Here is a 15,205-nt window from a genome sequence, read left to right as displayed (position 1 = left end):
TCCTGTAAATTACCATGGAAAGTTTCCTACTTTGAAAATTCCTGGAATTGTGCAACCCTATTCCTAATCACTTCTGCAGAAACTACAACTACTACAACTACTAGAACCATCTTCTACTTCTACTACAACTGTTGCCAGGTCTGGTAGAAAAAATAGTGGCATATATCATGATCACTAGAAGTTCACTATCAAACATGTTCATATTTGCTCTTATCATGTTGTGCAACCAAAGCTGAAATTGCCAAACAAATCAAAATAAAAGAGTCAAGGCTGGAAAGTTTGTGTAAATCAGAGAAGGAACAGGCTCCTTGTGACTCCTGCCTCCAACCAAAACAAACAGCAGCCTCGTTCACCTCTCAGATCTAAATGTGTTTTAGAGCTTTGAGCTTCATCTGACAGAGTCTCTAACGAAGACGTATCAGAGAGAAGCTATAAGCTGGATATTCATTATGTTTCTGTATTCTGGTGTAATTAAAAGAGAGAATGGCCCGAGGCTGTATGTGTTTACATCTCTGTGGAAAGAGACGCAGTTATCACAGTAGTTTTCCAGCAGACGCCGTCTTGTTAAAACAGGAACATGTAACACAGAAACGCTGTTTACAAAAAGTCGCAGCTTCATTACAGAAGCTTCAAGGCGTTCGTGCAGCGTTTGGGCTCATTTCTCAAAAAAAATCATAATAATAAACAGCAGAAACCGCAAGCAGGGGAAGCAACACACAGGCTGATTTAAAAACAAATGCTGCACATGTTTTGCCAAAGTAATTGTCCTGGCATTCAATGTTCGACACAATTACATATAATAAAATAATGATGTTCTCTAAGTGAAGTGATCAAAGCAGCTGATTAATTTCATTATTTTTGTTTTTATATTTTAATGCAACAATCATTATGTCTTGTGTTATATCTCTGTTATTTTATTAGATTCTCTTTTACTTTTAATTTATGTATTCTATTTGAATGTCTATGTATGAAAAAACGACTTTTTGGGCACAAATCACGAATATTACATACCCCAAAATATTTTTTATATCAAAAATGTATTAAAAATTACTAATTAATATTAGAAAAATAAATAAAAAAGAAAACATTTCAAAATACTACAAAATCAGCTTATTAGGAATTATATTTTAATGAATAAATTAAATTAAATCAATAATTTTTTTATTTAAGAAAAAAAAAACACTAAGTTACACAGCCAAAAACATGGTAAGGTTTTTTATTACTGCATGTAATTTTTTTTTTTTATTGTTTAATTATGTTTACTTACAGGGTGGAGGAGAAGGAGGAGGATAATACATATTTATTATTATTATTATTATTACTAGCATAATTAATATTATAAAGGCATTAAATAATAAACTATAAATTCCAATGAAGTTATAGGTGCAAAAGTGACAAACTCCGTTAAAAAACTTTGTGACCCCAGGTTGATCCAGAGGCAGCGTTTTAAAGAAAAATAATGAGTAAATAAAGCAGTATGAAGACTGTTTTCCCCTTTTCTCCTCCAGATGAGAGTTTCCTGCAGCCAGCTAGACGTGGAGGATATGGAAGATGGCTCTGTGTGCTACTTTTGGACTTTTGCTGCCACCCTGAGTGTTTTTGCTCCGTGCTTTCATGACTCCACGGCAGCAGAGTGTGAAATAGGTTACAGCGCCAGGCCTGAATTTCAATCAGTTTCACCGTGTGAGCAGAGAGCAGCGTCCAGGCTGCGGCCTCTAATGCCTCCTGGCAGGGCCATTACAAGCTGTGCTCGTTGACAAAACAAGGCACTACATTTCCCAGGATGCCAACTGTCTGTTTGCATCAGACACCTGCTGCTCTCAAGGGAGAGGAGCCAAAGATTATCCCTCAGAGCAGTCACCTTGAAAATAAAGCCAATGAGTTAATTGACCACATAAATATTTGCGTCTATTCTTTCATTTGGAGATTCAAATGACAAATAAGCCCAAACTGTTATCATATTATCTTATAATTTAAAAGTCAAAATACAGTTTTACGTCCATTTACATACATTTAAAATGTTAAAAGACAAAATAAATACTGCAGATTTTAGGCATCAACTTTAACCCTGTGAGTTTTTGACATTTATTATCAACTCTTTCTTTGTGCTTTAATAATTTCAATGGTCACTTTTAAAAGGTGGAAGAGCTTGAAGGTTACACAGTCTCAAAAAAAAACAACAAAAAAAAAACATCAATCTACTTCTACTACCCCTACATCCGGTTGCAAAGGGGTGGAAAATTTCCGGTAAATGTCCGATAAACATTCCATGGAAAGTTAAGATGTGGAATTTTGGAAATATACCTAATCGGAATATTATGGAAATGTATGGACATTTATGGGAATTTATGGGAATTAACTGGAAATCGGGGGTAATTTAAACAAACTGTGTCATATCCAAACATAAATGTAAACATTTTGTTTTGTCATAAGCAGACATCCTGCAAAATAATAATTAAAAACATTTCAACAGATTAAGTTTCAATTATTTCATTGAACAATCAATTGGCAAAAATAAAGCCAATGAGTTAATTGATGACATAAACCTTTGGGTCTATTCTTTCATTTGGAGATTCAAATGACAAATAAGCCCAAACTGTTATATTATCTTATAATTTAAAAGTCAAAATACAGTTTTACGTCCATTTACATACATTAAAAATGTTAAGACAAAATAAATACTGCAGATTTTAGGCATCAACTTTAACCCTGTGAGTTTTTGACATTTATTATCAACTCTTTATTTATGCTTTAACAATTTCAATTGTCACTTTTACAATAAGGAAAGCTTGAAACATACGCAGCCTGTTTAGGTTATTTGCTAAAGCATAACTTTTCCAAAATCGAACACAGATGAAGACAGTTAACTGACTGATCTTGAATCTTCAAAAAGCTTTTCTAATTATCATCTGATAACTTATACTGCAGAATAACATATTTAATTCATATAACAGTTGTTGGTCTTGGAAGTAACAGTGGATTAATAAGGATACCGTAGCTAGCCAGCTAACATTGGACACTAAGTAAATGTTTCTTTCATTTCTTAGCATTTGCTTTTGTGTTTTCAGTTTTGGAATTGAGAAAAAATGACACAAAATACCTTGTAGATTTTATTTATATCACCAACAGCAGCTAATCATGTTGTACTTTTGAAACTGTAGCACTGATTATCGGTAGGCTAATGAGATATTTTGAGCATATTTATTACCAGGGAGGTTAAAGTTTCAGTTTAGTCTGTTTGTTTCTGCAGGATGTAAGGACTATGGCCTCATTCTCTTAATACTAATAAAATCCACTTAACTTTTGAAATGTACATGCATTTTTTTTACTTTTTATCTTTTATAATGCCTAACCAAGAGCTTTTTGCACTAACCTTAAAAAAAGTAGATTTTCAGCTTAAACCAAACTAAACTATCGCCTTTTTTTCAGATCATGAACAAAACGAAACTGCAAGTGAAGTGTGTGGCCATCAAATGGTCTGATAACAACCTACTAGAAGGTAGAGGTGGCCTATTATGGGATGATAAGTGCTGATAAACAGCCATTTAATAGTGTGATAACCAGCAGATTGGGTGGAATATTGTAAGATAAATTTGTTCTTGTGCCTTTAACATCTGTCCAGAGAAAACAGAAGGAGTCTTATTTTGACTAATTAGTCAAAATAAGACTTTGACTTTACCGTATTTTCTGTCGATCAAGGAAAAGTAAATATATATCAAAGTAGTTCAGCAAACAGTCAATCAATCCATTTATATAGTAAGATATTAAGTGTATTTGTGTTGTGTTTTGGCCTCTTTGTGTTTTGGCATCTGTTTTTTTCCTTCAGCAGCCAGCTCTCACCTTCTCCACCACACAATGTTATCTGTGCCGGCGTGTTTACATCTCGGGGAGGCTGATAACAGGTCGGGGTCGCAGGCTGAGGGAAAAGGGCCAGGCCTTTTTAAAAAGCTTCCCCATTCTTTTGTAGTTCTATTCTTAGCTAATCTGATGCTGGACTTCTGGGTTTTTCCCACAGCTGATCAGAAACGAGGGTTTTTCCCAAATTGCCTTTGTGTTGTCCATCTGAATGTGACTTATTTGTCGCACCACATCGTCAGTGTGTCATGTTTTTTTTTTTTTTAATGACAGCAATCCAATTTGTTCGGGCCTCTGCGCAGAGAAGTGATCAGTCACGACAGCATGCCACCTGACAATTTAGACGAACACAAAAGGAAGGATTTGGAAGCAAAGGCGGCATTTGATCATTTTTGTGTCGCAGTCGAGCGGGGAAATCCATTTCTCAATCAGGAGGTGTGTGTGTGTGTGTGTGTGTGTGTGTGTGGAAGCTTAAATTGGCGGTAATCTCTCTTTGTCTTCCCCTCCTCTGTCTCCTGCAGCGACAAAACAAGCGCCTCCATCACCTCCTCCCTCATCCTTTTCATCCTCCTCTCTTCCTCTCTTCCACTGATTGTTCAAAGCCAAGGCATTGATCCATCCATCTGCTCCAATGAAGCGGCGGCGCTTTGTGTTCACAGCTCTCTTTTACTGTAGCTCTCAGAGGCTGGCTCCTTCATTATGTACCGTATAGACCGCGTAAAACAGGACAAGGTACAGGTTTATGGAGCTACAGTAAAGACTTTTTAATTACCTGTTGTGGGATTAAATCGTGTGAACAATATTTGTCACTTGCATGTCATATAACTTGTGTTAAAGACAAAGGTTTTGGACAAGCTTGAAGAACTTTGCTTTAAAAAATAATACAATATGGCAATACGGAAAAGCAAGGGTATAGTTTTGGTCTTAAAATTGGTCCACTGTGCAGAATTCTTTCTGTCAGCTTTGAAAGTTGATTTTTATATTTTCAGCTGCAAGAAAAATACAAATTATTGTAGGGCGAGGTGTAATTCAATAGACAGCCTGGGAGGCCTGTCCTTTCTATGACCCTGTCTCCTATAATTGTTGCTCATATGCAACTAAATTGCACTTGCAAATGCGTTTTGCAGTGACAGTAACTAGTTCAGGAACCAAAATAGCCAATAACAAAACAGCAGCTGCATCACCAATACAACAACCAAAGAGAAGAGGTTAAAACATGTTGATAGGTTGAAGTGTGGTGGATGATATTGCAAAATGAAAAAGCACAGGGAATCCCTTCAATGCTGTTTTTGGACTTGCAGGACTGTATGAAGAAGTCAGATGACATTCTATTAAAAGTGACAAAGCATCACAATTTTTTTAAACCCAAACCACAATCTTTTCCCAAACCGAAACTGGCGTTTTCATTAAATTCGCCAGCTACCAAGCAAATAAAGTCGTGAAAGTAGTTTAAATTGGCTCCACATTAACCAGCTGCAACATAAAAGAGATGAAAACAAAACCACAATATACTACATAACTACAATCAATAATTATAATAAAATTTACAATCAGTGGCCCTCATTTATCAAACGAGCATAGAAAAGAGCACAGATCTGAGTGTATATTTTGTCTTACGACAGGGTTCACGTGGGATTTATAAATGGATCGTGTCTCTCCAATTACAGCGTGAGAATTATCGGCTGTTGATAAATGTGGTAGTTGGAAACATGCATAATTTAAATACCACTTTATATAAGATGTATATAATATATACCTGATTCAAATGATCAGATCACCGGTGTTACGGTGTCGCTGGTGATTAGCGCCGCTATCGGCTAATAGCCCTGCTACAGTAACGCCGGTGATCTCGCTACGAGCCGGGGGACAGCGGAGCCGCCGAGAGACCTTTCACCTTTCAACTTTCGCTCTAAACTATTTAAAACACCATCTACAGCTAAAGAGAGTTTCGCGTCTGCAGCAGCCATGTTGGATCCGTAAGAAAACTACAAGCTTCCAAGTGCCGAGTAGTACGCGTCATCGTCTTGCCGTCCCTCCCCGTTCTGCGATTGGATCCCTAAAACAGGGCTAAGAAACGGCCCTGGTTGCCAGACCGCCAGGAGGTTCGAAATGAAATTCGAGCGCGCAAGGCATTATGGGTATACCGAGGCTAGGGAACTCAAACAAGCACGGTGAAAATTTTACATTTGGAACACAGATTTAAAAGTTGACAGCTTCTTGGTTGCAAAACAATGTTTTAAAGTAAGATTTAATTCCAAAAGAAGAGAAAGGAAATCAGTGGTGCTGTCAGCAGAGTAGCAGTGGACCATTCAACTCCCAGTGAGGTTGGAATAGCCTATTCACATTTATACATTGTGATATATAAAGTCTAATAATATCCAAATATTGTTATTATTATTATTATTATGTCCTTTCTGTTTCAGACTCCTAGTACGTGTTTAATGCTAGGCAGGTTTATTCATATCGCACATTTCAGCAAGACCATTCAAAGTGCATAAAACAATAAAAACATCGAGAAAAGGCAAAACTAACTATAAAAGGATGTTTACATACAATTAAAAATCATAAAAGAGAATCTAGAAGAATCCAAAAAAGAACAAATTAAATATATGTTTTTAAAAACAGATAAAATAAAAAGATTTCCTTATATTTCACTTCCTCCTTCCCCAATAAATACAACAGCCACTTAGGTTCCTTACTATAAATGTTAATATAAAGTCCCATTTAATAGGCTGCAGCCTTCTGAAGCTACTACAACATTTGAACCAGGTGAACTTGTACTTCTTCCACCTCTGGGTAATTTGTTCATATCCTAAACAAATTATTTGACGGAAGTTAAGTCAAGATCATCAAGAGCAGACTGCAGCCTGCAGGGCCAAACAGACACATCTCACTGAGATAAATGTTGAGAACAGATGTGCTCTCACCTGAGCAGTGAGAAGACACCAGAACAGGAGGAGATATCAATCAGCACAGCCAGACACAGCAGTCTGCAGCCTGCAGCAGCGACAGGCTCTTCATCACACTCAATACACATCCATCCTGATTTATCTATTTATTGATGCATGTCAACTGAATGCTGCCAAATGATCAATAGAGCAAACACCAACAAATGTAACAGCAGTACAGTTTCACCACAGGATGATGTTATAGGTCTGAATCTGAACCCTGAATAATCCTCAGCCTCTCTCACAGATCGTCTCTCAGCAGGAACACCTGGGAACATCCCGTTACTCCGCCAGCACAGAGAAGCCATGCAGAGGGTTGTAAAAGTCTGATAAACTCTGCTGAAATGACAGCTTCAGGCTACTGGAAATGTTTCAATAGTGCAAACAATATAACAGAGTTTCAGTACTGATACCAAACACCTTTTTTTTCCCCATTTAACCCTTTGAGTCACAACATACTGACACCCCTTCTAAAGCACATCACGGGTAAAAAATTACCCGCATTAATTTCCCATGTTATTAATGCTTGATGTGTGTTTCTGTGGTCTATTTCTTTGATATCAACTTATTTTATGATTGAATATTCCAAGTATTCTTTAAATATATTGTTTTTGATAACAGATCATTACTTCCATTTTGCCGCTCATACTTTATGAAAAAAATAAAGTTTTTGTATTATTACATAGCTAACTAAGTAGCTATGTAACCTAAGTAGTTAGCTTAGCAAGCTACTTAGCTAAATACAAAGCCAAGAAGTTAGCTAAGTAGTTAGCTTAGCAAGCTTCTTAGCTAAATACAAAGCCAAGAAGTTAGCCAAGTAGTAAGCTTAGCAAGCTACTCAGCTAAATACAAAGCCAAGAAATGGTAAATGGACCTGCACTTATATAGCGCTTTTCTAGTCGCTTTGCGACCACTCAAAGCGCTTTACACTACAGACTGCACTCATTCACCCTTTCACACACACATTCATACTGGCAGAGGCTACCCTAAACGGTGCCACCTGCCACCATTGGGAATTCATTCTCACACCAATGAACACAGCACATCGGGAGCAATTTGGGGTTCAGTATCTTGCTCAAGGATACTTCGACATGTAGGCTGCGATGGTCAGGGATCGAACCACCAACCCTTCGGTTGGGGGCCAACCAACTCTCCCAACTGAGCCACTGCCGCCCCACAAGAAGTTAGCTAAGTAGTTAGCTTAGCAAGCTACTTAGCTAAAAAAATGGATATATTTGGGTCATTTTTCACCCATGTTGTGCATTAGAAGGGTAGTGACACAAACTAAAAATAAATAAACTACTTGAGGAAAACCTGGAATATTGAATGATGAAAATAATTTATTGCAAAGACATAGAACATAAAAACTGTCTGCCGTGTCACTTTAGACCCATGTTGTGCATCAAAGGGTTAACAACAGAAGTCAAACCTCTAATTTGTTGTCCAAACACAAGCAGGCATACAAGAAAATAAGATAGAATCTCATACAATAGTGCACATTACACTTTCAGCTGGTATACTTTTTCAGTGTACAGTATTTGTAGTTATATACAGATCTCAGCACAGCCGTGAACCAACTCAGCAGCTCTCTGCTCTCTGCAGCCCTGCCCCGACCCCACCGACCAATCAGCACGGATAAAATGTTAATGAGCGTTGCCGTGGCTACGGTCACACCGGGCAAACCAGCGGTGACCTTCTGCAGGTCCAGGTTAATGATTAGGAGACCGGAGCTGAGAGCAGGCGGTGGTTCAAATCCCAGCAGGGAGAATCAGCCTCACAGAGAGGCTTTACAGAGAAAACACCACAATAAGTGCAATAAACAAAAACCACAGCAGCTCGGAGACCATACAGGCAACAGATCAGTCACTCAGACATTAACCCTTTGATGCACAACATGGGTCTAAAGTGACCCGATATGGATTAATTTTTATGTTCTATATCTTCTATATCTGCAATAAATTATTTTCATCATTCATCCTAATTTTATGTTTTCCTTTATCATTTTTTAAATAAAATCCTTTTTGTGTCACTACCCTTCTAATGCACAACATGTGTGAAAAATGACCCATATTCATTTTTTAGCTAAGTAGCTTGCTAAGCTAACTACTTAGCTAACTTGTTGGCTAAGCAGTTAGCTTAGCAAGCTACTTAGCCAAGTAGTTAGCTATGTAATAATACAAAAACTTTTTCTTCTTCTTCATAAAGTATGAGAGGCAAAATGGAAATAATGATCTGTTGTTATCAAAAACAAGATATTTAAAGAATACTAGGACTATTCAATCATAAAATAAAGTTGATATAAAAAAATAGAGCACAGAAACACACAGCAACCATTAATAACATGGGAAATGAATGTGGGTCATTTTTGACCCATGTTGTGCATCAATATGTTGTGCATCAAAGGGTTAAAAAAAAAAAAAGGTATATTGATACACACCAGATCAGAAATAATTTTGGAGGTTGTGTGGTCAAGCGGAGGGAGACCATATACATGTGTTTTGGAAATGTCAAAAGATGGAAGGATATTGGGAGGGAGTCTGGAGTGTCCTGAGGGAGATACTGGGATATGAAATACCAAAGACTTGTTTGGTATTATATTTGGGGAACATTCCACAAGAGGAGGAGATAAATACCTGGTGAAAGTATTATTGGTGGCTAGCAGGAAGGCAATTACAAGGGCAATTATAAGGTAGACCCCCCCTACTAGAGAACAGTGGCTGAGTATTGTGGAGGAGATTTATGATATGGAGAGGTTCACACATATCTTGAGAATGCAGGAGGAACAGTTTGGGAAATGGGAGAAATGGAATTATTACAGAAAGGGTGAGGCCAACACCACTAGTAAATATAGTAATGATAACTGAACAGGACAGAGTTGTTGCATTGTGACTGAATGGAAGGACCTTTAAGCTGCTATTGGAAGTGTTTTTCTTTTGTAGTTTGTTTTTTGTGTATTATTGTATTTAAATTTTAAAAAATCAAAGTTTAAAAAAAAGGTATATTATGCATCAAATTCAAGGCTGCAGCCTTATTTTTAAATCAGCAGGTTGAGAAATATGCATAATAAAAGAATATTCTATTTTAAAAAATATTTAGAGAAATATTAGCAGAATAATATCCTAACTTTAAGTATAAAAAGTGACAGTACTTTTAGTGGATATTTGTCGTTCTGTTAAATTATTGATGCGTCCATTGGGACGGAGGGATGAGCGTGTGACGTACCAGGAAGAGATCCTACCAGCGCCGGCGTTGTGCTTTGCCCGCCAGAAGCTCTCTTTTAAACAAACTTTTAACCGAGCTTATTTTTTAATGCTCTTTTAAAGTACACCTTTTTTGATTATTCGTTTCTAACATATATTTTAACTTCTGGAGGATCTTCTTGATAGAAATCAACTGAGCCACGGGCTCAAGAACCAATGGCTTTGCTTACCTCACTATCGGACTGCAGGAGCTGTGTCAGTCTCAGCCAGAAGATTGCGATGCTGGAGACACGAATTGCCTCACTTTATAAAATCCAGGAGGCTGCAATCATTTTTGGTCCTGTGCAGGCTTCTGCTAACAGTCCTGGGGAGCTGGCCACCACTGCTCCCTACCACGTAGATGCCACAGCCTCCACTCCACCGGCTGTGGCTCCTCCGGCCGCTCCCCCGGTTCCTGCTCCAGACGTCTTCCCGGAGGACTCGTGGCTTCGGCTCGGGGCTAAACCAAAGGCCCCGGTCTGCTCTACTCCGTCGCAGACAGCGGCGCATCAGCCTTGGGTTGTGGTCGGCAACAAAAAAAGAGTCTCCCTTCACCCTTCTCATCAGGGAAATGGGGGTCGTGTGCCCTCTCCACCGGCTCCAGACCTCTGCCTCCACAACAAGTTCTCTGTGCTGGATGACCGAGAGTCCTCCACTCACGGGATCCCCACACTGCAGCCTGAGACGCAACCGTGCCAACCCAGCTGGCTCCAGACCGGCTGCCCGACCCGCCAACCTCCGTAAGGCAGCTGCCCTGGCGTTCACTCCACGTCCAGGCCTCCACACCGCTGGTTCATTCATCCACCCGGTTCCCAGACCCCGGGTGTCTCCGCCATCCAGCAGGGCTTCTACCGGGTCAGGCTCAGCTGGACTCATCGCCGGAGACTCTCGGTCCGAAGCGAGCCCTGGGATTCCTCCTGTCAGCAGCACTGGTCCTCCTTCTGGCCCCACGACGATCATCAAAACAAAGTCCAGCAAAACTCTCTGTTTCCCCGGCGCCACCGTCAACTACATCTCGAGCAAGATCCGCAATGTGCTAGAAGCTCATCCATCGGTGAACACCATGGTTGTCCACGTGGGCACTAATGATATTCCGCGGCAGCAGTTGGAAATTTGAAAACATGATTTTATCCAGCTCCTGAACATTTTAAAGGAAGCAAGAGTGCGACCTTCATCTCCGGACCGGTCCCCTCGCTTGGCCGCGGGATGGGCCATTTCTCCAGGCTACTGAGCCTCCACACCTGGCTCTCCACCGCTTGCCAGGAGCATGGTGCTGTTTTTATCGACAATTTTAATCTTTTATGGGAGTGCCGTGACTCTTTTAGGCACGATGGGATTCATCTTAACATTCGAGGAGCACGCCTGCTGTCTTCAAACATTTGACACACCATCCTGCATCACAAGACCAATCAACCTGCCGCGGACCAGCTAGAATCAACACACACTTACTCACGTGACTGACTGACCCCTCTTGAATCAGGTACACTCTCCACGACTAGCTCCCCCTACACATCGATCCCGGTCATAATCACTACCAGACAAAATTACAAACCCACTCATGGTGTAAACTTTCACAATCTCATATCTCTGCACACACATAAACCACCATCCACTACTCATCACCTACAGCCACTCCACCGGTGTCTTTGAACATGGCACTTTTAAATGTTAGATCTCTTTTAAACAAGACGTTTTTAATTAATGACCTTATTTTAGATAATGGAATTGATTGTATGTTTTTAACTGAGACATGGCTTAGCACTGATGGACCAGCAACACTCATTGAAGCATCTCCACCCGGCTACAACTTTACATATTCATACAGGAAAAACAGAAGAGGTGGTGGTACAGCGTCTATTTTGCCACAATCATTTTCTCATAAAGACATAACATTTGGTAACTACACAACTTTTGAATATCATTCCATCTTTTTTAGCAGCCCTCCGATATTATGCATGACAGTTTACAGGCCACCCAAACGTTGCTCGTCATTTGTGTCAGATTTTTCAGAACTTTTATCAATCATCCCCACTAAATACGACCATATTCTTGTTTTAGGCGATTGTGGACATTCAATCAGACTCTTTTACGTTGGATTATATGAACATGCTGCATTGTATGAATTTTAACCAACACATTAACCAGCCAACTCACAACAGAGGTCACACTTTAGATCTTGTCATAACATATGGTTAATGGTCTTAGTTCGAGGACCCTCAGGTCTTCTGGGAGTGGCCTTTTAATTATACCAAAAGTAAGAACTAAAACCCATGGTGAGGCGTCGTTTTCTCACTGTGGTCCACGTTTGTGGAACAGCCTCCCTGAAGACCTGAGGGCATCAGAGACTGTTCATATTTTTAAGAGCAAACTGAAGACTTAACTTGGCTTTAACTTGAACCATTTTTAGAAATTATTTCTGCTCATGCATCTTAGTATTATTACATCTTCTCTTTTATTTATTTATTTGCTACTATTTATTAGTCTATCTCTATATATATATTTTATCATGCTCTAGTTATCTTAATTATTTATTTATTTCTAACCTGCCTCCAGTGTTTCCTCACTGCTCCATGTTGAGATGGCGCTTCCTCAGTTCCTCATTTTGTGCTTTGTTTTTAATAGGATGGGTGGGATGAAGGTGGGTGGGGTGGAGGGTTGGGGATGGGCGGAGGGTGTTTGTTTCTATGTTTTGTTATCTTTTTATTATCATTATTTTCTCCTTTCCTTTTTATGTAAAGCGCTTTGTGTTGCATCTCGCTTGTATGAAAAGTGCTATACAAATAAAGTCTGATTGATTGCTTGATTGATTAAAATGCAACTGGTAAATAAACACATCAATAATTTAAATATAAAAAAATCTTCAAAACTGAATATTTGTCTACAAAAAAAGCAGACAAGGTTTCATGTTTTAAAAAAATAAATTAATATTGTAATAAATATTTCACCACTGAAATGTCCAAAAAATGACATGTGTCTATCAGGAAGTTTTAATTAAAAAAAAATTTATATCATCATGAACTTGCAGAGAAAAAATAAATGTTTTAACCCAAATTAAATAATTCCTTCAGTTGGTAACCCTGAATTAACACAAATGAACTCAATTAAAAAATACTGTGTTGATCAAACCTGTTAACTTGATTGGAAAACAATTAATTTGAGTGTTATTGAAATAATTATCTTAAGATGGTTAACCGTCAGGTTTTTTTAAGTGTGCCTGGACAGAAAAACAAGTGATGCTTCACTCTCAAACGTGCAGAATTGTGAACGTTTCTGTTCACAATAAACAAAACTAACATCCTTTTCTCTGCAGAAGTCACGCTCTAAAGTTAAGTTAAATGCTTCTTTGCATGCTGCAGCAATCAACTACAACACTAGTAATCATTAAAAGATAATACTTTATGTTGGAAAAAGCAATCGTCCAGGGCTTTTTCCTTTAAACTATTCTCTGTTGGTTCTGAAGGAAGAAAATCCCAACACATTTTCACAGTATTTTGTGAAGCACAAACTTGGGCTGGGCGATATATCGATATAAAAGATATATCGATATACTTTTAAATGTGATATGGAATTAGACCATATCGGATATATCAATATACTTTTTTTTTTTTAAGTATTTCTTTATATATAAATGCTGCCCTTATTAGGGTTTGTAATATTTAGTTCTTTTGTAATGTTTGTTATTCTTTTCTCATATAAATATATTTATTTAGGAAAAAGACTGGCCTATTTTATTTTATAGGCTATTTTTATTTAAGATATTTTTTTATTTAAATGTACACTTTATGTAGCTATGATTAAAAAAAAAAAGGTACTCCTGTTATACGGTATGTAGGTTCACTTAAAAAGTTTCAATAAAATTACTTGTGACATGTCATATTTGGCTTTGACTTGCTTATGATTTTATGTTTTTATTTGTATACATACATATTTTATTTTGTGCGGGCAGTACATTTTATTTATCCTATTTTATTTTATCCTATTTTAATGTATTTTATCTTATTGTATTTTACTGTTCTAATGTTTATTTCATCTCTTTGTATTGTGTTATCTATTTATTGTTGTGCAGCACTTTGGAAACCTTGTGTTTGCTAAAATTGTGCTTTATAAATAAAGTGGATTGATTGGATGGACTTTGACTGAACATTTGCTCTCACTTTGCGAGGGCAGCATGTGCAAAAATATAATAGAAATACAAACTACATATGCATACATTTAGTGCAAAGTCAGGGTAGTATAGTTGCAGAGGACCACAGGGGCCATTTATTGATCCTCTAATACGAATGAATACAAGCAATCAACTCATCCTAGTACCTAAACATAGCAGCTGCAGTTTAAAATATGTGGTTAACGTGAAACAGTCACACTTTTCTTTGGTTAAGGGCGACAAAACTACTTGGTTAGACAGAATAAGTGCATAAATAGCTTGAAGTTCTACTCCAGACAAGTTTTATATGCATGTAAACACACTCTGCTGTGATAGGTTTTTTGTTTAGCATGATTTTTCCCTCATAAAAAGCAAAGGAAAAACTTTTAGCAGGGAATGGTTGTGTTGGTGTTTTGAGCACCACAAATGCCACATCTCTACACCAGATCATTCTTAGAGTTAACGCTTACTGTTTCAAACATATAAACATATTTAATTTCACAGAATATTCTTGGAATAATAAAAATGTCCTTCCAAATGAATTAGAAGAAAAAAAACAACCACGAGCACCTACAGTCGACTCACGAAAGCGTAGAAATATTAAGGGAAAACTCTTTTATTTCAGAGTATAATAAATGTAACAAGGTCCCTTTAACGTCACTGTTGAAGACTGCTGACAAATTATAGCTCCTAAATGTACTGCAGCGATATTTCAGTGTTCTGAGAATATTAACAGCAGGAACACTGGAGATGAAAAATGTCAGGGAAGTTTGATCAGGTCGTGATAATTTTACTGCAGAGAGAAACCTCGGCTCCCTGAAGACACATTACAGCAACTTTTAAGAATATTACAGGCAAAGGGTCGCTATAAAATCATTTTTGATTAAACATTTTAATATACAGGTTCCATTAGGAATAATGTCAGACATTTAGACTTTTAACCTCAGTTCACCTGTGAGCTCATACAATAGAAGAAAAGAAAACAGAGAAAGTCACATTTAATACTTATTTCATATAAG

The 15,205-nt window shown here is 37.9% G+C and overlaps 1 protein-coding gene across 3 annotated transcripts in view; it reads right to left on the bottom strand.

Moving 5' to 3' along the window:
- The window catches only part of LOC131980073 (receptor-type tyrosine-protein phosphatase N2-like), a 314,375-nt gene that overhangs the window by 295,058 nt on the left and 4,112 nt on the right, over positions 1-15,205 (bottom strand). Inside the window, exon 1 of one of the 3 annotated variants that reach the window (XM_059344222.1) lies at positions 10,234-10,353. The exons of the other annotated variants lie outside the window; for them this stretch is intronic. The gene's annotated coding sequence lies outside the window, so the exon portion shown is untranslated. Of the gene's footprint in view, positions 1-10,233; positions 10,354-15,205 lie in introns of those variants that run through there. 3 annotated transcript variants of the gene reach the window in all.

The sequence above is a fragment of the Centropristis striata genome, chromosome 11 (genome assembly GCF_030273125.1).
Source record: "Centropristis striata isolate RG_2023a ecotype Rhode Island chromosome 11, C.striata_1.0, whole genome shotgun sequence".
In the NCBI taxonomy this organism is placed as follows: Eukaryota; Metazoa; Chordata; class Actinopteri; order Perciformes; family Serranidae; genus Centropristis; species Centropristis striata.
The sequence above is the reverse complement of the archived record's forward strand: the minus strand, read 5'-3'. Positions and strand labels throughout refer to the sequence as shown.